The sequence below is a fragment of the Sus scrofa genome, chromosome 3, assembly GCF_000003025.6.
Source record: "Sus scrofa isolate TJ Tabasco breed Duroc chromosome 3, Sscrofa11.1, whole genome shotgun sequence".
NCBI classification, from domain to species: Eukaryota; Metazoa; Chordata; class Mammalia; order Artiodactyla; family Suidae; genus Sus; species Sus scrofa.
The window spans coordinates 113,225,426-113,251,683 of NC_010445.4; the positions used below are offsets into that span (position 1 = coordinate 113,225,426).

A 26,258-nucleotide genomic window follows, 5' to 3' on the forward strand; every position below is an offset into this window, starting at 1 on the left:
TCATGCAACGCCAGATTCTTAACCCACTGAGCAAGGCCAGGGATCGAACCCGCAACCTCATGGTTCCTGGTCGGATTTGTTAACCCCTGAGCCACGACGGGAACTCCTTGAGAGCAATAAGTTTATCTCTGTTCCTGTAAGAAGTGGCAAACCACAGCCCGTGGGCCAAATCTAGTCTGCTGCCTATTTTTCAAACAGGTTTCTTTGGGACATAGCCACACCCACTTGTTTGCATATTATTTCGGACTGCTTTTGTGGTACAATGGCAGAGTTGAAAAGCTAAGCTTGCAAAACTCAAAATATTTATTATCTGGTGCCTTGGAAAAAATTTGCTGACCCCTGCTCTAGTAGCTACTTGGGATGGACTTACGTGCATAGTCTTCTTTGAGTTCTTGCTTTTTAAAGCATTTTTGTTTCTCTCTAGCCTTTGATGTTGGAAAAACAACATGGGTGGATGTATATAAAATCCTTAGCTTGCATCTTCTTTCCTTGAGCTTTTAGAAAATGCTGAAAATGCGGCATCATTATTGCCTCGCTTTGCTCTTGAGAAATCTGATGCCAAATATTTTGGTTACCAGACTCCACAACAAGCTACCTACCCTAAAGGGAATGGCTTAAAGAAAGGACCATTTTGATTATAATTTCACAATCTCTGGGGTAGGAATTTGGGTAGGATTTGGCTGGGTGATTCTTCTGTTCCACGTGGCCTTAATTGGGGCCACTCAGGGGTATTCAGCTGATGGCAAGGCTGATACAGAGAATTTGTGATGACTTCACTAGTGTTAGCTAGGACCAGGGGGCTCCTCACCCTCTCCATGTAGTCTCAGAACTTCTCCACTATATTTTATTTTATTTATTTTATTTTATTTGTCTTCTTGCCATTTCTTGTGCTACTCCTGTGGCATATGGAGGTTCCCAGGCTAGGGGTCCAATCGGAGCTGTGGCCACCGGCCTATGCCAGAGCCACAGCAACGCAGGATCTGAGCTGCGTCTGCGACCTACACCACAGCTCACAGCAACGCCGGATCCTTAACCCACTGAGCGAGGCCAGGGATCGAACCCGTAACCTCATAGTTCCTAGTCAGATTCGTTAACCACTGAGCCACAACAGGAACTCCCCCACTATATTTTACATAGTGGCTCAGGGCTTCAAGAGCAAGTGTTTCCAAAGACCTGGGTGGACTCCTCAAGACTCCATATGATTTAGGCCTGGAAGTCCCATAATACCACACATTCCATTGGTCAAGCAATTCACTTAGGCCAGCCTGGATTAAAAGTGATAAAGAATTTACAGGGAGTTCCCATTGTGGCTCAGCGGGTTAAGAGCCCAACATAGTGTCTGTGAGGATGCAAGTTCATCCCTGGCTTTGCTAGGTGGGTCGGGGATCCAGCATTGCTGTGAGCTGTGGTGTAGGATGCAGATGCTGCTCAGATCCTGCCTTGCTATACGGCTGTGGCATAGGCTGGCAGCTGCAGCTCCGATTCGACTCTTAGCCTGGGAACTTCCATATGCTGTAGCTGTGGCCCTCAAAAAAAAAAAAAAAAAAAAAAAAAAAAAGTGACATGCTCTGTGTTCTTAAATGCCTCCAAGGGCCCTAGCAATAGACTCAAAAATGGCCTGGAGCATTTAGGATGAAGCCTGAGAGCAGTGCAGTGAAATCGTGGGGACAGGAGCCACACAGCTATGGGTTGGGGATTGAGAGGGTGCTGAGTTGGCAGAGATTTGTGAATAAAAAGGCAGGAGTAGTAACCAGAGCATGATCTAGAGTGACAGAGGTGTCCTCCTTTTTCTTTAGAGCAGGAAAAGCTCAAACATGAATAGATGGTGACAGCAAAGGACAAGTAGGTAAAAGAAGTCGGCAATTTGGGGAATGAGAGTGAGGACTGAAATGCTTGAAAGAAGTTTTCTGAGAATGTGAGAGGTGCAGAAATACAGAACTGAGGTGGCGAGATGCTAATATGAATATATTAAAAGTGGTTAATTCCCAGAATGGCTAAACCACATACTGAAATTACTGTGGTTTCAATCAATAGGGCAAACAGAGCAAGCCACATTTACATGTTTATTTTACATTATTTACACATCTTTCCTCCAAAGGGCAGGATCGATGTTTCACCTTTTCAATGCCTTCCACACAATTGGTGCTCCGTAAGTAGTGAGTAAACAAGAGCTCCCTTACCTGTATTCTGTGTTTCTTAACACATTCAAAACATAGCTAAGACCCTGCACACAAGTGAAAAATTCTTCTATGTATGCAAAACAGTCACAAAATTTATGTGTGATAGACGATGCCAACTTTTTTTGAGGAACCTGTTTACTCGAATTTAACAAACTTGGTTTCCAGCATCTCCTTCACCATAGAGGTTTAAAAATAGGAGATGAGAGGAGGAAGAGGATGCTGTAAAGGCAGGCAGGCAGGCAGACAGCAGCAGGAGGTGGCACGATGTACCATAAGTTGCCAAAAAACAGTGAAAAACCAGACTCAAAACATACCGGCCTGGGCTCTCCTGGTTTAGAGATTCACATCCTTCACTAACATATCAAGAGTCTTTAAAGTGTTTGGAGCCTCAAAAAATGTTGAGAAAATGATCCTTTGAACTGTTAAAAGAAGCATTGCTGTTCCTCATTCGGCACCACCTTCTGTTTCTCACACAGTTTGGACAGGATTTGATCAAAAATGGATATTAGGAGTTCCCGTCGTGGCGCAGTGGTTAACGAATCCGACTAGGAACCATGAGGTTTCGGGTTCGGTCCCTGCCCTGGCTCAGGGGGTTAACGATCCGGCGTTGCCGTGAGCTGTGGTGTAGGTTGCAGACGCGGCTCGGATCCCGCGTTGCTGTGGCTCTGGCGTAGGCCGGTGGCTACAGCTCCGATTAGACGCCTAGCCTGGGAACCTCCACATGCCGCGGGAGCGGCCCAAAGAAATAGCAAAAAGACAAAAAAAAAAAAAAAAAAAAAAAAAAAGGATATTAAAGCAAAAAAGCTGATGCTGAGATGGTAACCTTTATTTACTCTCCGTTCCTTTGTCCAAGCTGTTTACCTAGCTTTTAATGTCCCCTCCCCCTTTTTTCCTCCTAGTACGTCCTTTTCTTCCCTGCATGGTGAACACAAATGCCACCTCTTCCAAGAACCCCCGAGCATTGTCCAAGCGGAAGTAATCTCTTCCTCTGTTCTCCCACAACATCTCACTGTGGCTTGGCTTTGCACGGGTCACCAGACCTGGTTGTTTACATGGCTGCTTTTCCACTAAGTTATGCGCTTCTTGTGATCGGGGACCGTGACGATGACGATGTAACCACACAGCACCTGGTACAGCGCTACAGCGCTAGGCACGGAGTCGGTGCTCAGTAACTGCTCGCTGGGTTGAATCAATCTGGAAAAATCACTCGGGGCAGGGTCTCGTGCTCCAGGCACGGATGAATGATTCGGGGTGGAGGTGGTTCTTTGCATTTTTTACCTCGTAGTTACGTCGGGGCGAGCATCCAGGTGGCGGGGCCCATACCTACGGAGTAGAAATGCACCTCCGCGGCCCGCTGCAGACACCCGGGCGAAGTCGGTAGGGGGCAAGTTTCCTCCGCCCTCCCGGAACCCGGCCGTAGGGGGCGGGGCTCGAGGGGAATGAGGCCCGCTGGCCCGCCCCCTCCTCCGCGCGGCGGAAGCCCCGCCCCCAGCCGCGCGTTCGCGCAGGCGGCTCGTGCCCGCCCCCAGCCCTGCGCCCTCGCGCCCTCGCGCCCTCGCGCCGGGGGCGGGCTCGCTGCGCGTGCCGGGCGGGGAAGCGGCGCGAGCCGGGCGCCTGAGAACGTTCGCCGCGGGGGCGGCTCCGGGGCCTGAGCGGACGCCGCCGCCGCCTGAGCCGCGGGGGCCGGGCCGGAGGAGACGGAGGAGGCTGCGGCCCCCGAAGACCTTCTCGACGCCCCCAGCTCCGGCCGAGAAGTAAGTACGGTGGGGGTTGGCGGCGGCGGCGGCCGCTGGCTGCGGGAGAGGAGCGCGGTGCTGGAGCCTCGCGCTCGCGAGGGACGAGAAGGAGCCCGCGCAGCGCCCGCACCTGGGGAGCCTGCGGGGGTGCAGGGCCGGGAGCGGCGGAGACTGAGCCTGGGAGCCGGGGCCGCAGCACCGCGCGCGCTGTGAGAGGAGACGGCGCCGCGCGAGCGGTCTCCGCCGCTCCTGGCCCCCGCCGCTCCCGGCCCTGGAGGGGCGATCCGAGGGGATGGAGCGCAGCCCCCGGCTGGCGTCGCCGAGCTGTGATCCCCGGGGCCGGGGAGGGGACTCCCGGGTCCCGAGCTTGCTGTGGCCACCGGGCGCGGAGCTGGGGTGCGGGCGCTGGACTGATGCTGCCGGAGGCCGGCTGGCTGGGAGGAGGCTCTGCGTTAGGTGTTGAAGGGGGCGAAGGAGGCAGGTCCTGGCAGAGGGCAGGTGAGGCAGGCAGGCCCTGGCAGAGGGAAGGGAATTTATTTCACATCGCCCTAAAGCACTATTTCCCGAGGCGCCTAACAGTGAACCTGTCCCCCGAGGTCACCCTTTAAAGGAAAGTGCCCTGAGAGGAGGGAGGATGCAGCTATGGAATGCTTGCTGTTAAATTCCTGTGCCAGGCCTTGGGATTAGGAAGACCTTCCAGCCTTCTCAGCAAATGTTTATTGATTAGCTCTTTTCGGTCGAGAACCGTGATCCACAAAATTGTGTAAAACACAGCCATCGTTTGCTGTTTGGGTGCGGACAATCCGATTGTGAAGGTATGCGTATAAAATACAAAGCAGATTTGAGTTTTACCTCATACCGTATTCATTTTAGGTCTCTTTTTTCACAGTATTGGGAGGTTCGAGTCATAAAACTGCTTGGTTTGGGGATTCAAGTAGGAGGGTCCGAGAAGCTTGTGGGAAGAATTTGGGAGTTTTTGAAGGTGCTTTTAACATTTAAAGGGGGAGAAGGGAAAAGAGAATTGGAAATAGGTAAGAGAAGGGAAAAGGGAATTGGAAATAGATAAGAAGTTCCCTTCCTTCCTAAGTAGAATGAAACTCCATGACTGTTAACTGAATCCTCAGTGACAGGAACAGAGCCTGAGCCCCAGCAGGCACTAAATGCCTGCCTCTTGCAAAAATGAATGAACCCAGCAAGGTTTTGCTCTATTTTACACGGAACCCTGTTGATCAATTTGGTGGTAGGGATAGCTGATGAACTTTACTTGTTCTTCAGGCTCGATCTCTCCTTTTTTTTTGGCCGAGTAACCCAGGTTCTTAGATCTTCGTGGCTATAGTGACGGAGGTGTGATTTTTTTTTTTTTGGCCTTGCTGCCACTTTCACGTCTTTATTGCATGTTGGCTGCCAGGAGCTTACTCTTTGGGCCATTGCTTCAAGTCATCCCATTTCTGGCCCTCCTCTTTTCCATCACTTGGGGAAGGAGAATACTTTTGTCTAGAGAACACTTTTTCATTTTTATTCGTGTTCTTGGATCTTAGGTCTATAGTGAGAGGATATATCTCTGTTTTTTGAGGGCTGAGATTCTGCCTTTTCTCTGCCTTGGTTGGATTTCGGGACTCAGGCTCCAGGCTGCTGTTTCAATTGCCTGTGCTGCAGTGCCTGTTAGGTTACTTTGACTGCCAAATTAAAACTTGACCTTTTATGAGTTCTCTGAGGATTTTTATCACACATAAATGGAATTACCTTTGAAGGGGGTAATGTAGTCAAGGCAGTGCTGGCAGGGTTTTGAGTGTCCACTCTGTGTGAGAAACAAAATTTCTACTTAGAAAATCAGACTTAAAGTCAATAGAATGCCAGGTAACCATTTATTTTATGTCTTTAATATAAAATATCTCAGGACCTATGTTACCTCATGAAAATAAAGTATTAATTCAAATTTGGCATTCTGTAGTAAGCCTTGAAGAACTAAGTTAGTTTCAGGGCTGTGTACTTAAGAGTACAACCAGCAGGTGTCTACTGGTTCTTATTTATTTATTTATTTATTTTTAATTTAGGGCCGTGTCTACTAATATGGTGGTTTCCAGGCTAGGGGTCAAATCAGTTTCTGCTGCCAGCCTATACCACAGCCACAGCAACACCAGATCAAGCCACAATGGGAACTCCTACAGTTCTTGTTTTGGGATACCTAGGTCCTGTAATTTTGGATGCCTTGTTTCAGGTTTTCTCAATGATACTGTATTTTATTTATTTATTTATTTAATTTATATTTCTTTCTAAATCGCCTTTATTGATGTATGGTTTTCATATAATAAACTGGATAGCTGTTCCATGCAGAATTGGACGAGTTTGAAAAAAAAAATATATGTATATACAGATCTTCCTTCTTATTTATTTCTTCTTTTTTTTTTGGCCTATGCCGCAGCCACAGTGTTGTGGGATCCCAGCCACATCTGCGACCTACACCACAGCTCACAGCTGTGGCTGATCCTTAACCCACTGAGTGAGGCCAGAGATTGAACCCTCATCCTCATGGATCCTAGTCGGCTTTGTTAACCACTGAGCCCTGAAGGGAACTCCCCTCTTATTTATTTCTAATTATGCAAACATGAGGGCTGTGGCATCTAGTTGTGCAGGATGTATACTGCTAACTGTAGGGGTGCCATTCACATCCGGGTCCCTGAGCCTGGTCCCTCCTGGGGTTATATGGTGCAGCCTGTGGCTGTGTACTGCAGCCCTGCAAGTGGCTCGTGAATGCACGCTCTCTTAGAAAATGCTCGAACAGTACAGACAGACTAAAGGCCCCCTTGACCCACTCCCTTCTCCACCAAAACTGCGATTACCAGTTTGTTGTGATCCTGTCAGACCCTTCTCTCTAGGTTTTCATCTGTATGTAGGTAACGCAGACAAAAGTAGGATTTCCTGCCAGGCCCCCATTAATGACATGATACTGTACACCTTGGTCTGCAGCTTTTCTCTGACAGAATGTCTAAGGTCTTTCCATGATGGAACATAAAGATCTACCTGATTCTTGACGACTGCCCAATCCCTTATGTAGTATGCACTGGACTGCGGTTTATTAATCCTCTCATTAAGGGTCATTAAAGCTGTTTGCCGTTTCACACGTTGCTGCAGCGAGTGAAAAGTACAGCTGCTAGGTCTAAGGGGTGCCCGATTGAAATTAGTCAGTGAAGACTTAACCATGTTGCCCTTTGTGGATCTGGTTCATTTATTTTTAAATGCTGAGTACTGTTCAGTTGTGGACTTCAATCACTCTTTATGTATCTTTCACTCACTGAGTATGACCAAAATGCGTAGGTAGTACAGGAAGTTCCTATAACCCCTCTTCTTCATAGAGACTCTCCCACTGTTAACATCTTACATTAGTGCAGTACATTTGTTATAACTGATGAAGATATAGTGACACTTTTTTTTTTGGCTTTTTAGGGCCCACCTTCAGCACATGGAGGTTCCCAGGCTAGGGGATGAATCAGAGCTGCAGCTGCCAGCCTGTACCACAGCCACAGCAATTCTGGATCCAAGCCGTATCTGTGTCCTACACTGCAGCTCATGGCAATACCGAATGCTTAACTCATTCAGTGAGGCCTGGGATCGAACCAGCATCCTCATGGAGAGGATGTGGGGTTCTTAACCAGCTGAGCCACAGTGGGAAGTCCTGCATTTTGTATATCATCCTTACCCCTGATTTCATCTTTTTCCTACTCTCATTTTCCTTTGGTCCTAATTTGTTTTTCTTACTTGAATTTTGTTTTAATGTATATATTTCTGTAGGCCTCCTCAACCCTCTCTTTAATATAATGGGATATAAAAATCCCTCCCCCCCTTTTTTTTTTTTTTTTTGACTTTTATCTTTTTAGGGCCGTACCCTTGGCATATGGAGGTTGCCAGGCTAGGGGTCTAGTTGAAGCTGTAGCCACTGGCCTGCGCCACAGCCATAGCAATGGCAGATCTGAGCCACGTCTGCGGCTTATACCACAGCTCACCGCAATGCCGGATCCTTAACCCACTGAGAGAGGCCAGGGATCGAACCCGCAACCTCATGGTTCCTAGTCGGATTTGTTTCCACTGTGCTACAATGGGAACTTCATACCCCTAAAATCCCTTAATGCTGTGGTTACTCATCATCCAAGTCCCCACAGTTGCAAGATTGTAAATGAAAGCAACACATTTCACAGTAACAGTCTAGAAAATCGTTCTTAAGTGGTTTAGAGCAGACTCAATGTAGAGTCTATGATATAAGCAGAAATATATGTAACTACTCAAAGGACTCCAGACCCAGCCCGTTTCTCTCTTGACTAGCGATTTCTGAAATTCATTTTTCTGGTAAAAATGAATTTTATGCTTATTTATTTATGGGAATGAAAAATCCCAAGAAACAAATAAAAGTTGTTTGTGCTGCAGCTCATGGCAATGCCATATCCTTAACCCACTGAGAGAGGCCAGGGAGTGAACCTGCATCCTCGTGGATACTAATTGCGCTCATTACCACTGAGCTAAAGCAGGAACTCCTTGATACATTATTATTAATTTAAGTTCATAGTTTATGTTAGGCTTCACTCTTTGTGTTGTAAGTGGGTGTTGTGTTCTATAGGTTTTGACAAATGCAAAATGTTACTACATGACATTTCATGTAATGTCATTGCAGTGTAATACAGAATAATTTCATAGCCCTAAAATCCCCTGTATTCTACCCATTCATTTCTCTCTCCTACTGAGCTCCTGGTGACCACTGATCATTTTACTGTGTCTATAGTTTTGCCTTTTTCAGAATGTCATATAGTTTGGATCATACAGTATTGTAGCCTTTCAGACTGGTCTCTTTCACTTAGCATTATGCTTTTAAGTATCCTCTGTGTCTTTTCTTGGCTTGATCACTCATTTCTTTTTATTGCTGAAAAATATTTCATTGTTGGAGTTCCTGTCGTGGCATAGTGGTTAACGAATCTGACTAGGAACCATGAGGTTGCAGGTTCGATCCCTGGCTTTGCTCAGTCGGTTAAGGATCTGGCGTTGCTGTGAGCTGTGGTGTAGGTTGCAGACGCGGCTCAGATCCTGAGTTGCTGTGGCTCTGGCTAGGCTGGTGGCTACAGCTCCAATTAGACCCCTAGCCTGGGAATCTCCACATGCCGAAGGAGCGGCCCTAGAAAAGGCAAAAAGAAAAAAAAAAAAATTTCATTGTATGAAAGTACCACAGTTTGTTTATCCATTCATCTGTTGAGGGACATCTTGGTTACTTCTAGGTTTGGGTAGTTATGCATAAAGTTTCTATAAATATTCATGTAGGTAAATATTCTTGTAGATAAGCACCTAGGAGCAGGATTGCTGGATCATATGGTACGAGTATGTTTAGCTTTGTAAGGAACTGCCTGTCTTCCAGAGTGGCTATCCAATTTTGCATTCCCAGTAATTAAAAAAATCTATATCCTAGCTCCCTAAATGTACTTAAAAATAAGCCTTTGTCAGAGTTTCCGTTGTGACGCAGTGGTTAACGAATCTGACTAGGAACCATGAGGTTGTGGGTTCGGTCCCTGCCCTTGCTCAGTGGATTAAGGATCCGGTGTTGCCGGGAGCTGTGGTGTAGGTCGCAGATGAGGCTTGGATCCCCCATTGCTGTGGCTGTGGCGTAGGCCAGTGGCTACAGCTCCGATTGGACCCCTAGCCTGGGAACCTCCATATGCGGAGGGAACGGCCCAAGAAATGGCAAAAAGACAAAAAAAAAAAAAAAAAAAAAGCCTTTGTCTGGCTGTTTTGTAAAATTATACTTCATCTGGTATGAGTTTATATTCTAATTGTTGCTTTCGTTGGCTCTTTTTCTTGGCGTTGTATTTCTTTATATGCTTTGAGGTTTTGATTTACAGACTCACTCGAGGGTTAGTACTTTTGATTTTGTTTCTCTCGTGTCTGTGCTTTACCTTTCTCTGGGTGGTGATGTTTCAGGTGCTTCCATTGAGCTACCGGACTACTGTCATATCAAATCAGATGTGATAATGGTCAGGGTCCTGCTCTTTGAAGTAATTGGGGCTATCTTAGATCCACTCACAGAGTGTGTGAATGTTTTGGTTCAGTTCTTGGATATGCATCTGTGTTTTTATCGTGTCAGTTTTCTAAGCCTAGAGCACCATCGTTCTAGGCAGACTGGCAGGGTATTTTTTAGCTTCCTTTGAGGTCTGGCCTCGTCCTTGGCTTTAGGCAGTGAGTCTGGCTCAGAGGTCTCCTGTTTCTCCACTGCCTTCCTTCCCCCTGTGTCACCGTTGCCCTGCAGGAAGTATACACCTGCTTCTAGACTCAGAGTCCAACAAGCCTGTAGCTTCAGCCCTGCTCACAGCTTTGTGTATCCGTTCTTTTATTGATCCAAGTGGAGGTTGATCTTGTTTTTGAGCCTTCGTAGAGCTTAAAAAAAAATATGTTTAAAATGTCTACTACTGTGTATTTGGAGCCGAGGGGCTGCATCAAAGTGCTTACTTACTGGGCTACTTTGACTAGAAGATTTAATTGACCAGGCTTCTTTCTAAACTTTATACCACTTATCTTGTTTTTTTCTGTTTTTGCAATGCCTAGACCCTCCAGTGCAAAAGTTGAATAGCAGTGACTATACAGGCATTTCAGTCTTTTTCCTGAATGGGAATGCTTCCAATGTTTTGCTATTAGATGTGATACTTACCAAAGGTTTCTAGTAGATGTCTTTTGTCAATTTAAGGAAGTCTTCTTCTACTCTTGGTTAGTATTTTTATTGGGTGTTGAATTTGATGAAGGAGGTCGTTTTGACTTTTGTTGAAATTATCATTATTTTCTCTTTAACATGTTAAGAGTAGAACAGGGAGTTCCCATCGTGGCACAGTGGTTAACGAATCCGACTAGGAACCATGAGGTTGCGGGTTCGATCCCTGCCCTTGCTCAGTGGGTCAAGGTTTCGGCGTTGCCGTGAGCTGTGGTGTAGGCCGCAGATGCAGCTCGGATCCTGCGCCGCTGTGGCTCTGGCGTAGGCTGGCAGCTGCAGCTCCGATTAGACCCCTAGCCTGGGAACCTCCATATGCCTCGGGAGCGGCCCAAGAAATGGCAAAAAGACAAAAAGACAAAAAAAAAAAAAAAAAAAAAAAAGAGTAGAACAGACCTTTCTGAGTTGCAGATAACTGAGAAAAACAGATATACTGTCTATGATTTACTTGTTAATGCATTTTAACAACCAAAAAATGAACTTTTAAAAAAAATACGGTTTGATCTTGAATTTTTGTATGCTGACAACATTGTATATAAGCTGTCTATTACAGCATTTCAGCAATAATCAGGTTTGGACTAAATATTCTTATAACTAAGCCTCATTATAATTGAATAGTATGCAGCAAAAAAAAAATTTTTTTTTGCTCACTTTTGGGCCTCTTTAAGGACTTTAGAGTCCCAAAGAGAGCTGGCTTTTTTTTTTTTTTTTTTTTTTAATTTGAAAGGAAAGAGAGAAGAAGTGTTAGGGAAGGAGAGTTGAGACTTCTCCTGAAATAAGCAAGGAAGTTGGTTCTCTTTCAGGGAAGTTTGATTAGTTCCAGCTAAGTACTTATTAGCGACACACTTAGTCATCTCTGACTTAGTTAAAGGAGCATCCAGAGAAAAACTGCCAAGAGTTTTGCTGGGAGACCGTGAACATGCACAAGAAGTTTTGATACCGAGATTCTTTGAGGTAACTGAGAGCTAGAAGTTAAGACATTAACAAGAAGACTCAAGGGAAATGAAGGATACTTAACACTTAGGTGCAGTACCGAGACTCTCTGGAAGCATTTCCAGAGCCTCCTCTCTTTCCTTTAGATTTTACTGTGGGGTTTACTTAACTTCTGCCTGCAGACTTATTCTAGCTCTGGAACACACTGCTTCCCTGACAGATGAATGAGGGTCCAGACACTGCGTTGCGCTCTCCTCCAGACCCCGTTTCACTGTGACCTAAGTTGTTGCTCAGTCCTGGAGTCCTCGTGTTTGCCCTGGAGGGGGCGATGTGGCACAGCTGAGAGAGCGTAAGCTTTATGGTTGTCAAATCGGTTGCCTGACGCCAGACACTGCTCGCTTTGTAACCCTAGGCCAAATTAACTGACCACGAAGGTTCTAGATTTCCTCATCGGAGTCTACCATTCACACTCCTCATGTGCTCCTCTGGCCTAGCACGGTCTCATTTCCTCATTCTAGTGTTCTTTTTTTTTTTTTTTCTTCTGAGTATTGGTTTCCAAAGTGGGAGGCATGCAATTGAGCTTCGAGGCAGGTTATGACAAGAAGGAAAAAAGGGGGCCGTTAACTTTACTAGCATTTAATCCATAGGTTGACACTTTACCCCGTCTGTATGTCTGAGGATGTACATCAGGTGTGGGAAGCCAGGTCCCCTGAGATGAGGACCGCGGAGCACTGCAGTCTGGCTGTGAACCTCCTTGTTTGTTTGCTTACGTTCTGTTTGACCATATTGCAGCCGTCCTTTGCCTGGTTCACTGGGCTTTCAGATGATATTATCGGATTTGCATGAAATGAACCTTGCTGAATGAATAGAGAAAGAGCTTAAAAAGATTCCTGCAAAGAAACTGCCACTTAAAGTTTCAGATTCAACCGAAGATTGAAGTGATAATGGCGGAACACATGAACAGCAGGAAACAGAGCTGATGCTTCTTTTGATATTATGAGCTCGTTGCCAGTCAAATGCAAAGTACAAAACAATAATGATCTCAGCAGATTGAAGAGGCAATCAGTAAAAAACAAAGCAAAACAACACTCTTAAAATTGTGAAAAATACTGTTTGATATATGAGTTTCTATATACTGTTGCATATATCGTGCCTTAAGATGTTTGCTTACTGGTAGTATGAGGCTAACATGATCAGTTAAGATATTTTAAAACTGAGCATCCAGAATATAAAGACAAACTTACTGAGCTTTTTCCAGTGATGATTCTCGTCATGTGCTAATGAATTTTTTTTTTTTTTTTTTTTTTTTTTTTGGTCTTTTTAGAGCCGCACTTGCAGCATATGGAGGTTCCTAGGCTAGGGGTTGAATCTGGGCTACAGCTGCTGACCTACACCAGAGCCACAGCAACGCCAGATCCAAGCTGCATCTGGGACCTACACCACAGCTCATGCAACGCCAGATCCTTAACCCACTGAGTGAGGCCAGGGATCGAACCTGCAACCTCATGGTTCCCAGTTGGATTCATGAACCTCTGAGCCAGGACAGGAACTCCTTTTTTTTTTTAAATCTTAAAATTTCATTAACTTAATGATACATTTTTAGAGGTTTCTTTGGAGATTTCTTGCTTTAGGAGTTAAAGACAAAAAGCCATAAACTTGTCTTCCTCCTGTTTTAGTAAAACTGGCTGAAATAATACATAGATTAAAAAAAAAATTTAGTTTGGAGACATTTATTTTTTCAATTTTTTTTGTCTTTTGTCTTTTTAGTGCTGCACCTGAGGCCTGTGGAGGTTCCAGGTTAGGGGTCTAATTGGAGCTGTTGCTGCCGGCCTACACCACAGCATGGCAACACTGGGTCCTTAATCCACTGAGCGAGGCTAGGGATTGAATCCACAACCTCATGGTTACTAGTTGGATTCGTTTCCGCTGCGCCACAGCGGGAACTCCGGTTTGGAGACAAATTTAAAATGCATCTTTTGTTGGCAGATACTGTTGGGATACCCATAGAAGACATTGCCGAGGATTCAAAGTAATAAATATTATACTAAATTACGGAGTTTGTAAACATTCCTCTACTTTGGGATAAAAGTTCAGAACTTATGGTTTTTGGTATAGCCCATTTTAATGACAAAATGTCTGGAGCCTTGCCTCTTTAAGCCCCCAAACCACACCAAAGGAAAGGTTTGCCAAAGAATATACTCTAATGAATTAAAATTTTGTTATGAAATAGGACATATGAAGCATAAAGAACAGTATAGAGTACCCAGAACCCAGCCTAATAAATACATCATAGCTAATAGCGTTGCTGTCCCTCTACAGTCGCATGATTCTGCTTCCATCTCCAGAGGAATCCCCTTTTCTGAATGTGGTGCGTGTTTTATGTGCACCTGTGAGAAATTTGTATTTTGTGCTTGTTGGACGGGTTGTTCCACAAATGTCAGGTAGATCTTGTTGGCTGATGGTGTTGTTTAGTCCTTCCCCATGCATACTGACTTTCTGCTTGTACCATTCATTGAGGAGTGTTGACGTTTGTAAGTGTAAGTGTGGATTTGTCTCTTTCTCCTTTCAGGTCTCTCATTTTTTACTTAGTGTATTTTGAGGCGCCATGGTTAGGTATGTAGACATTTAAGATTGTTGTGTCTTCTTAGGGAATTTTATATATTACAGGTTCAACAATATAATTTTATAGATAGTGTTTTATCTGTATTGTATTAAAAGTCAATTGCTTTTAAAATCAGGAGAATAAACAAAAGGAAATATGTAACTGTATTGTCTTTTTTGTTTTTTGTTTTTTTAGGGTGGCACCAGTGGCATATGGAGGTTCCCAGGCTAGGGGTCTAATCGGAGCTGTAGCTGCCTGCCTATGCCACAGCCACAGCAATGAAGGATCTGAGCCACATCTTCGACTTACACCACAGCCCACGGCAATGCTGGATCCTTAACCCACTGAGCGAGGCCAGGTATTGAACCTGAAACCTTGTGGTTCCTAGTCAGATTCATTTCTGCTTCGCCATGCCGGGAACTCCATGTCTTTTTTTCTTTGTTTTCCTTTTTTTGGCTGTACTTTTGGCATGTGGAAGTTCTTGGGCCAGGGATCAAACCTGAGCTGCTGCAAATCCTTAATTGGCTATGCACAAGAGAACTCTAAGAATTGTCTTTAAAAAAAATACCCTTTAGTTTTTAGGACAGTTTTAGATTTACTGAAAAATTGAACAATAACAGGGAGTTCCCACATGCTTGCTGTACCTCGTTCCTTCTGTTATTAACATCTTACATTCGTATGGTTCATTGGCTGCAGTTAATGAACTAATGATGGTATATTATTAGTAAATAAAATCCATACTTGGATTTCTTTAGTCTTTACTTAATGGCCTTTTTCTGTTCCAGAATCCACTCAGGATAGCACTTTTTTTTTTTTTTTGCTTTTTAGGGCCGCACCCGAGGTATATGGAGGTTCCCAGGCTAGGGGTCTAATTGGAGCTGCAGCTGCCAGCCTACACCTCAGCGACAGCAATGTGGGATCCAAGCCTCGCCTGCGACCTACACCACAGCTCACAGCAATGCCGGATCCTTAACCACTGAGCGAGGCCAGGGATTGAACCCTTGTCCTTATGGATCCTAGTTGGGTTTGTTACTGCTGAGCCACAATGGGAACTCCCATAATTTTTTTTTTTTAACCACGTTTTTGATGAAGCATTACAGTTTTGAGGAGTATTGGTCAGGTATTTTGTAGATTTTCCCTTACTGAGATTTGCGTGATGTTTTCCTGATGATAAGACTGGGTTTATGGGCTTAGGGGAGAAGACCAGAGGTAGAATGCCATTTTCATCACATCATGTCACAGATGCCTCCTGTCAGCATAATTTATCACTGTGGATGCTGAATTTGATCACCTGGTTGAGCTTGTGTTTTAGCAGCTTTCTCCCCCTCTCCTTTACTTCTTAGGAAGGGGGTCACTGTGTGCAGCTCACACTGAAAGAGTGGGGAGTTATTTTCCACCTTCTTCAGGGCAGAGTATCTATATAAATTACTTGGAATTTTTCTGCACAGGATATTTGTTGACCCTTCATTTATTAACTAATTCACTCATTTGTATCAGTATCAACTTAAGGATATTGAATACTACTTAATTTCTTTCTTTCTTTTTTTTTTTTTTGTCTTTTTGCCATTTCTAGGGCTGTTCCCACAGCATATGAAGGTTCCCAGGCTAGCGGTCTAATCGGAGCTGTAGCTGCCAGCCTACGCCAGAGCCACAGCAACGAGGGATCTGAGCTGAGTCTGCGACCCACACCACAGCTCACGGCAATGCCAGATCCTTGACCCACTGAGCAAGGGCGGGGACCGAACCCACAACCTCATGGTTCCTAGTCGGATTCGTTAACCACTGAGCCACGACGGGAACTCCGAATACTACTTAATTTCTATTGTTGCTGAAATTTTTCCAACTTTGACCATTGGGAGTGTTTTTAAGGTGCTCTTACAAGGTGCTCCAGGCTCATTATATTTCCTGCCTCAGGCATTTCTCCAAGGAGCCCTGGTTCCCTTTATTGGAGAACGGTATTGTAAACAAAAGTTTGAGCACTAAATGTGCTCATTGCTTTGGGATAGTGTTGTTTCCAGACCCTCTCAGTTGGCAGAGCAAGGACATGCATGTGTGTATGCTGATGCATGTGCGTACACATACCTACAAACGCCTTCATGTGTAACTATCCGTGTATGCGTATTACGGTAACCATGAACTTATACTGATGTCTCCGATTGTAATCCATTCCATTACCACCTGGATCCTTCTAGCTTCTTACCTTGCTTATCTGTAACCTCACACTCCACCATCTGCCATCTGTTTACTTGGTTGTTCAGTTATGCGGGCATGCAGAGCAGTATCAGAATGGTCCACCCATTACCTGTGGGAAACTAGAGCACAGTACTTATGCATATTTTATTTTGTCTTTAGTCTTACAGACTCCGTTCGCTTTCACAGTTGCTTAGGTCACCCTACTGCCCCCACACCCCCGTCAGTGAGGTGGCTTCATATATTTGTAATGCAGTTAAGATTGTTCTGTCATATTCTGCATTTTATCCTGGGATCCTCTGATCTCCTAAGGGATTTTTTAAAAAATTTACATACATTAAGGTCCACTCCATGTTGTAAATTTGTTTTGTTTTTCACAGATGCTAGTGTCAGTGTCCACCACTACGGTAGCATACCAAGTTTTATCCCCCTAAAGTTTCTCCTGTGCTCCGCCTCTCCATTCCGCTTCCCTTCTTCCCAAATCTCTGGCAACCACGGATTATTTTACTATTCGTATATGTATATATTTTTCTAGCAGTTCATAAAATTGGAATCATATGGTAGGTAGCTTTTTCAGACTTTTTTTTTTTTTTTTTTTTTCCACTTAGCAATATGCATTTAAGCTTCATGTCTTTTCATGGCTTGATAGCTTATTTATTATTACTAAACAATATTCCATTTATGAAAGTGGCAGTTTATCCATTCACTTATTGAAGGGCATCTTGGTTGCCTTTTTTTTTAATGAAAAAAATTCTTTAAAAATGTATTCTTTTTTAATTGAAGGATAGTTGATTTACAAATTATGTTAGTTTCAGGTGTATAACATAGTGATTCAATTAAAATGAAAAAATTCTTATAACTTCTCTAGTGTGTAAAAAATTTTTTTCAAGATGATTTTTATTTTTTCCATTATAGCTGGTTTACAGTGTTCTGTCAATTTTCTACTGTATAGCAAGATGACCCAGTCACACATACATGTATACATTCTTTTTTCTCACATTATCATGCTGCATCATAAGCGACTAGGTATAGTTCCCAGTGCTATATGGCAGGATCTCATTGCTTATCCATTCCATTGGTTGCTTTCATTATTTGGCAGTTGTGAATAAAGCTGGTATAAACATTTGGGTGTAGGTTTTTTTTTTAATATATATATATTTTTATTACTCAATGAGTTTATCACATCTGTAGTTGTATAATGATCATCATGGGTGCAGGTTTTATGTGAATATACATTTTCCACTCAGTTGGGTAAATACCTAGTGCAGTTGCTGAACCATATGGTAAAGCTGTGCTTGGTTTTATAAGAGACTGCAAAACTGTTTTCCAACAAGGCTGTTTGTGCATTTCCACTAGCAATGGATGAGAGTCCCTGTTGCCCTACCTTCTTGTCAGCATTTGTTATTGACAATTTTTTGGATTTTACCATTCTAGTAGGTATATAGAGGTATCTCATTGTTGTTTTACTTTGTAGTTTCGTAATGACAAATGGTGATGAACATCTTTTCATAGGCGAGGTATCCGTTCAGATCTTCTGATCATTTTTTTTTCGGTCTTTTTTTTTTTTTTTTTTTAGGGCTACACCCACAGCACGTGGAAGTTCCCAGGCTACAGGTTGAATTTGAGCTGCAGCTGCCAGCCTACACCATAGCCACAGCAATGCAATAGTCTGACCCACGTCTGCAACCTACACCACAGCTCACAGCAACACCGGATCCTTAACTCACTGATCGAGGCCAGGGATTGAACCTGCATCCTCAGGAATACTAATCAGGTTGGTTACCGCTGAGCCATAATGGGAACTCCTTGCTCATTTTTATTTGAGCTGTTTTCCTTTTTCTTTTCTTTCCTTTTTTTTTTTTTTTTTTTTTTTTGTGTGTGTGTTTTTAGGGCCTCACCCATGGGATATGGAGGTTTCCAGGCTAGGGGTTGAATTGGAGCTACAGCTGCTGGTCTACGCTACAGCCACAGCAACGCAGGATCTGAGCTGTGTCTGCTACTTATACCACACTTCACCTCAACGCCAGATCCTTAACTCACTGAGCAAGGCCGGGGATTGGACCCGCATCCTCATGGTTCTTAGTCCGGTTCGTTAACCACCAAGCCACAGTGGGAACTGCCACTCCTTTTTATTTTTTAAGGTCAGTTAATTTTATTATATTCATAGTTGCACAACTGTCATCACGACCCAGTTTTACAACATTTCCACCCCAAACTCCCAGCCCATCTCTCCCTGATCTCCTTTTCTATTGAAGAAACTTTGCTTACGTTCTCATAATTAGGACTCTGGTCTTTCATTTTGTAGGCTAAAGCTATATTCTGGTTCTTCTTCTTTTTTGTTTATACTTTTGTTTTTATTTTTTTTTTAGGGCCACACTTGTGGCATATGGAAGTTCCCAGGCTAGGGATCGAAGCACACCTACAGCTGCCTGCCCATGCCACAGCCACAGCCACGCCAGATGCTTGCTGCTTCTGCAGCCTGCACTGCAGTTTGCGGCAATGCTGGGTCCTTAATCCATCGAGGGCAGGGATCGATCCTTCATCCTCATGGATGCTAGTGAGGTCCTTAATCCACTGAGCCACAATGGGAATTCCTTGGTTCTTCTTCTTTTTTACAGTTTTGCTTTAAACGTGTTTATTGTTGTATTGTTCATGGTAGAGATAGTTGGAAATAATTGCCAAGTCAAGGCTTAAATAGATGATTGTGATAAAATTTCATTCTGTGATTCAGAGTTATGGTTTCAAAGAGTACTCCACACGAAAAGATACACAAATGTAGTGGTAAAGTGTGCAACATGATGATTTGATAAACATATACATTGTGAAATGATTACTAAAGTTAGCTCATCTATCCCCTCACATAGTTACCTTTTTTTTTTTTTTGAAATTGGTGGTGGTGGTTTAAGATCTACTCTCTTAGCAAATTTCAAGTACACAGTAGAGTATAATTAACTGTAGTCACCACGCCTAGGTTTGATATTCATCTTGTAGCTGAAAGTTTGTATCCTTTGACCACTTCCCCCCCCCATTTCCCTCACCCTCTGCACCTGGCAACTACCAACCTGCTCTGCTTCTATCTTGAGTTTGACTTTTTTTGGTGTTAGATTCCACATAGGAGCGAGAGTGTATAGTATTTATCTCTCTCTTCCTGGATTATTTCACTTTGTGCTCTGATTTTTTTTTTTTTTTTAATTGGGAGCAATGAAGCTTCTGAGTGATTAGAATCCACCATAAAGTCAGAGATGTTTGAATAAATGTGCTTAGTGGATTTCTCTGAATGTTCATAGATGAACTACAGGAAGAAGGGGTTGCAGAGCCCTGGGCGCACGGTGTCATAGAATTTAACTTGTGCATTCATGTGGACAAGAATTTTGGCGGTTACAGTGGGAAAAAAGGGTGGGTGTGAGCGTGATTATGAGGAAGGAAATGGCCGTATTTCGGATCAGAGTTCGTATGTGAGGTGAACGATAAGGAGCAGTTGGTTACCTCTAGGTTATGACGCAAGGAAAGGCAGAGTGCCAGGAGCCCACGTGGAAGGAAGAAGAGCGATGTGTTTACACTCACGTCAGTGTTGCTCTTTAAAGCGACTTCAGGAAGACAATGACATACAATCAGGTGTGGTAGTGGGATTTGATCTTTGTGTGGACGGTTAAGTCATAATTACTGACTTAATTGGAGTATGGAGGTATCACTGTACATAGAACACCGGGATGGAGTCACACTAAGGCCTGGGGAAGTCATGTAGAGTGATCTGAATTTATGTGTAGCCCATCCATTTGGATTTTATGAAATACGAGCTATGCGCTTGGTTGAAATGGAAAGACTTAATATTTTATCTTGAGTTCCACCAGAAGCTAACTCTGAGACAAGGATTTGAGCGCAGTATTTGGTTTTGGAGGTTATCCCAGCAGATCCCAGCAGGGGACAGGGAAGGAAGATAGGGAAGGAAGGGGATTTAGCAAATAAAGGACTTGTTGTCAGGCAGCTTCCCCCTGGGAGGAACTGAAGCTTATTCCCACTGGGGAACTCTAGGAGCCAGTGTGAAACTGTCCTTAAACTCCTTGAGGGGCAAGGTAGATAGAGGTTTATATACCAACTCTGTCAGGCGTTGCTTAAGACCGTTTCCAGGGAGGGGTAAGTCTGGGGTATTTCACGCCTGTCATACAGGGAACAAAATGGACTTCTAAGCTCAGAGAAAGCCTGGTTTCTCTGTTTTTAATTTTTTAATTTTTTTGTCTTTTGTCTGTTCAGGGCCACACCCACAGCATATGGAGGTTCCCAGGCTAAGGGTCAAATCAGAGCTGCAGTTGCCACCTACGCCACAGCCACAGCAGTGCCAGATCCGAGCTGCGACTGCAACCTTTACCACAGCTCACGGCAATGCCAGATCCTTAACCCACTGAGCGAGGCCGGGATCGAACCCGAAACCTCATGGTTCCTAGTCGGATTCTTTACCACTGCGCCATGACGGGAACTCCTGGTTTCTCTGTTTAAAAAAAAAAAAAAAAGCCAATGCTGTCAGTCCAGTGTAGAAGGATTCAGTAAAGGTGAGGAGATATGGGGAAGGGAAGCAGCCTCTAACTCCTTCTTTAATGCCCTGCCATGCAGTTCCAGCATCTCCAGTTTATTTTCTTTCTTTTTGTTCTGTCTTTTTAGGGCATATGGAGGTTCTCAGGCTAGGGGTCGAATTGGAGCTGTAGCCACTGGCCTACACCAGAGCCACAGCAACGTGGGATCCGAGCCGCATCTGCGACCTACACCACATCTCACAGCAACACTGATCCATAACCCACTGAGTGAGGCCAGGGGTCGAACCCACAACCTCGTGGTTCCTAGTCGGATTTCTTTCTGCTGTGCTATGATGGGAACTCCTCCAATTTATTTTCTATAGGCTACCAAACCCCCTAAGCCTGGCTTGAATGAGCCAGTCTGGCAGCATGTTAGGACTGGCACCAGGCATCCTTTTTAGAACATTAAATCCTGGGTCATGGGGTGAGTGCTGCCATATCAACAGACTTTCCTACCAGCCTTACACTTGGCTCCCAAGTTCAGCTCTCTCAGGATCCATATGCCGGTATGTTCTCCTGGTTCCTGTCAGTGTGTATGATCAGGTCCAGCAGCTGTTTGGATGCACCGTCCAAAGCAGGCTCAGTACCTTCCTGGTTGATGGTGCCAAGACTCGACTCTGGTTATTAGCCTAGAAGCAGTGAGGGAGGTAGGGACAGATCCTGAGGAGGGTTAGCCTCTCTTGAGGCAGGCATCTCAGATGAGGCTTTGCATAGTCTTTGGGCAGAAGAGATGGCCCTTGATGTAAGTGCACGAGAGCCACTTCTTCTGGCCGGCCCATAGGGTTAAGGAGAATCTTGGTGGACTGTAAATTTCATCTTTTTTGTAAATTGCCTACTTTCATAATCAGAATTTGAGCCTGACTTTTAGCACAATCTGCTTTTAAGTTGTGGGAGCTGAGGGTTCCTTAAAATGCTGCCATGGGGGTCTTCTGGCTCTCATACCGTGCTCTGAGTTGGTACTTGGCTGATCTAAGTCTTGACATTTTCTTTCTTCTCTGTAGCAATCCTGCTTAGCCAAAGGTCAACCATTTAATTGTCTTTAAAATTCCCGATGCTTCTCTCTCTTGCAAATGCTAAAGCTGTTGCATAAGCCAGTCATCTTCTTCTACCTGTATCCCTTACTAGCTCCCCCACATCAAGAGTCTTAGTACGATTGATGCAGCAGCACACCAGGGGTTCTTACCAAGCCACTTACTACCAGCACTGAGATCTTGTCATCTGGTTGGTGAGTGATCGACTTAGAGAATTCATCCTGTCTGTTTTATAGGATCAAATCTGTCTTTTCGGAGGTTACCCTAGAAGGAAATGGTCTATAAGGACTCATGTGCAAGTTAAAAAGAAATTATTATTATTATTTTTTAATTCTAGAAGATACTAGTAAAGGACTGGAGAGCTGGGACGGAGAAGAGAAAGTAGCCAGTCAAGGGTTTCTTATCAGGCACCGTGGGTCAGCGAAGCTAACTCCAACAGGGAGCTGCGGACGTCGGTGGAAACATTGCCTCAGAGTTCTTCCCTCTGCTGGGTAAAGGAGCCGGAATGTTTGTACAGTAATATCCATCAGTGCGAGAACCCCTGTCCGGGGATGTTAATTCCCTGGTACTTCTGGACTATGCTGTAGGTGTCAAAGCAGTTGTCAGTGTCTGGAAAACGCCCTCAGGTGTAGGAATGAGGTGCCGGCAGCTGGCCGCTGATCAGTTATGCATCAAAGTAGTAGTATGGGTAACAAAAATGACAGGGTATTGACAGGTTCTGCTATACCTGCCAAGCCAACAAATAATGTTGTGGCCTCTATTGAGTAACGAGCTTTTTCATCTATGCTGGTTTGTATTTGAGTGTTTTAAAAATGTATATATTTATTTATATATTTTTTCTGATCCATGTCTTGCATCAGATAAGTGATTTGCAAATAGTTTTCTCCCAGTGTGTGGCTGATCTTTTCATTTCTTACTGGTTTCTTTTATAGAACCAAAGTATTCACTTTTGGTGATATCCAGTGTATTATTATTGTTTTCTTTTGTGGTTTGTGCTTTAAGTGTGAGGTATCAGACCATGAAGATTTTCTCCTAAAACATTTATACTTTCATATTTTACATTTACATCTGTCTTCCGTTTTGAATTATTATTATTATTATTTTTGTCTTGTTAGGGCCACACCCGAGGCATATGGAGGTTCCCAGGCTAGGGGTCTAATGGGAGCTGTAGCCCCCGGCCTATGCCACAGTCACAGCAACACCGGATCTGAGCCATGTCTGTGACCTACAGCCACAGCCCATGGCAACGCCAGATCTTTAACCCATTGATCAAGGCCAGGGATTGAACCTGTCCTCATGGTTAATAGATTCATTTCCACTGAGCCACGACAGGAACTCCTTGAATTAATTTTTGTAAATGGTATGAGGTATGGGTCAAGATTCATCTTTTTGGCATGAGAGTAACGATTTTTTCCATCATCTGCACTATCCTTTCTTCATTAAATTTCTTTTGCACCTTAAAAAAATCAGATGGCCATATTTGTGTGACTCAGTACCTGGACAGTTTCATTGATCTGTGTATTTGTCCCTTCGCCAATATCATGCTACCTCGATTATTGTAGCTGTGTAATAATTCTTAAAATTGAATAGCATGTGCCTCCAACTTTATTCTTTTCAAAATTGTCTTATCATCCTTTAGGCTATCCATATAAAATTTAGAATTGTCTGTGTTGACAAAAAAACCTATTGGGATTTTGATTAGATCATCTGATTAGATGGTATGTCTTCCTGTTTGTTTAGGTCTTTTAAGAATTTTTTTACTCAGTGTTTCATAGTTCCAGTATATAGAGCCTATACATATTTTGTTGGCATATACCTGAGCATCTTATTTTTATTAGAAGTATTGTAAATGCTGTTTTTAAAATATTAGATTTCTTTCTCTTCTCTTCTCTTCTTTTCTTTTCTTTTGCTTTTTAGGGCCGCACCCGTGGCATATGGAGATTCCTAGGCTAGGGTCCAATCAGAGCTCAGCTGCCGACCTACACCACATCCACATTAATGCAGGATCCAAGCTGTGTCTGCAGCCTACGGCAATACTGGATCCTTAACCCACTGTGTGAGGCCAGGAATCGAACCTGCCATTTCATAGTTCCTAGTTGGATTCATTTCTGCTGTGCCATGATGGGAACTCCAAAATGTTTGATTTCTAATTGTGCAATGCTAGTATATGGAACTGTGGTAAATTTTTGTGCTTTCAGATTGTGTCCTGTAATATTGTTAAACCTACTTTTTAGTTCTAGGAGCTTTTTTGTGTAGTCCTTGGGATTTTCTACATGGGTGATCATGTTATCTACAGAGATAAATTTAAATCTTCCTTTCCAATGTTTGCCTTTTGTTTCTTTTTCTTTTCATATTTCACTGGGTAAGACATTCCATATCATATTGAATACAAGTGGTGAGAATGGATATTCTTGCCTTATTCTCAATCTTAGGGGGAAAGCATTCAGTCTTTCACCATTAAGTGTGACCCTAGCTCTAGGCTATTTTAGCAGATGCCTTTATCAGGTGGAAAAAGTTTTCATTTCTAGTTTATTGAGCTTATCATCATGAATGGACGTTGTTTTTTGTCACATGCTCTTTCTGCGTCTGATAATGATCCCGTGTTTTTTTCTGTAGATTGTTAATATGTTGGGTTATATTGATTAATTTTCAAAGGTTGAATTGGCCTCGCATTCCTGGAATAAACCTCTTGCTTCTGGGGTTTTTATATATTGCTGGATTCAATTTATAATATTTTGTTGAAGGTTTTTGTGTCTGTGTTCATGATGGATATTGTTTGTTTTTGTATTGTCTTTGTCTAGTTTTAGTAACAGGAATTACTCAATTTTAAAATGAATTGAGAGATGTTCTTTTGTGTTATCTGGCACAGACTATGTGGAATTGGTGTTTTTTCTTCTAACATCTTTTCTGTTGCTGTTCCTTCATTTGTAATTTAAGTTTCCTTCTGGAACTGTTTCCCTTCTTTCTGAAGAATTTCATTTAGCAGTTCTTGCAAAGCATGTCTGCTGGTTACAAATTCTTATTCTCCCAACATAGAATTATAGGTTGGGCCTTTTCCTTCAGTATATATATTTTTTTGGCCACACCCATGGCATGTGGAAGTTCCTAGGCCAGGGAGCGAACCCATGCTGCTGTTGCCACCTGTGCCACAGCCGTGGCAAAGCCAGGTCCTTAACCTGCTGCACCACAGTATTGTCTTGTATTGTATTTTATTTTATTTATTTATTTATTTTTGTCTTTTTGCTATTTCTTGGGCCGCTCCTGGCGGCATATGGAGGTTCCCAGGCTAGGGGTCCAATCGGAGCCGTAGCCACCAGCCTACGCCAGAGCCACAGCAACACGGGATCCGAGCCGCGTCTGCAACCTACACCACAGCTCACGGCAACACCGGATCCTCAACCCACTGAGCAAGGCCAGGGACGGAACCCGCAACCTCATGGTTCCTAGTCAGATTCGTTAACCACTGCGCCACAACGGGAACTCCCAGTATTTTATTTTAAATATAATGAATACTGCACTTCATATTTAAAAGATGTTGTTCCGGAGTTCCCGTTGTGGCGCAGTGGTTAACGAATCCGACTAGGAACCATGAGGTTGCAGGTTCGGTCCCTGGCCTTGCTCAGTGGGTTAATGATCCAGCGTTGCCTTGAGCTGTGGTGTAGGTTGCAGACGCGGCTTGGATCCTGCGTTGCTGTGGCTCTGGCATAGGCTGGTGGCTACGGCTCCGATTGGACCCCTAGCCTGGGAACCTCCATATGCCGCAGGATCGGCCCAAGAAATAGCAAAAAAAAAAAAAAAAAAAGATGTTGTTCCGTGAGTTCCCCCTGTGGCACAACAGGTTAAGAATCTAGCATGTCTATGTGGTATTGGTGGTTTGATCCCTGGCCTGGTGCAGTGGGTTAATGATCCATCGTTGCTGCAGCTGCGGTGTATGTCGCAGCTCCAGTTTGAATTTGATCCCTGGCCCTGGGAACTTCCATATGCTGCAAGTGCAGCTGAAAAGAAAAAAAAAAAAAAAAAAAAGAATGTTGTTTTACTATTTTCTGACCTCTATAGATTCTGATGATAAATCCAAAGAAATTAATATCATATTCCCCTCTAACAAGTGCTGGCGCACTGTAATGTGTGGACTGATTGCCTGTTTTCTAAATAAAAATTTACCAAGGCCGCACATACTTACTGTCTAAGGCTGCTTTCATGTTACAATGGCACTGTTGAGATGATTTGGCCTGCAAACCTAAAATAGAGAGAGTAAGGTTGGTGTATGCTTACTACACCTTACTAA

At 43.7% G+C, this 26,258-nt stretch overlaps 1 protein-coding gene across 30 annotated transcripts in view; it reads left to right on the forward strand.

Moving 5' to 3' along the window:
- The window catches only part of DTNB (dystrobrevin beta), a 247,849-nt gene continuing 225,326 nt past the window's right edge, over positions 3,736 to 26,258 (forward strand). For 12 of the 30 annotated variants that reach the window (XR_002342818.1, XR_002342817.1, XM_021087749.1 and 9 more), the window contains exon 1: positions 3,738 to 3,934. The gene's annotated coding sequence lies outside the window, so the exon portion shown is untranslated. Of the gene's footprint in view, positions 3,935 to 26,258 lie in introns of all 30 variants that reach the window. The other 18 variants (XM_021087743.1, XM_021087746.1, XM_021087748.1 and 15 more) reach the window with 6 other exon arrangements.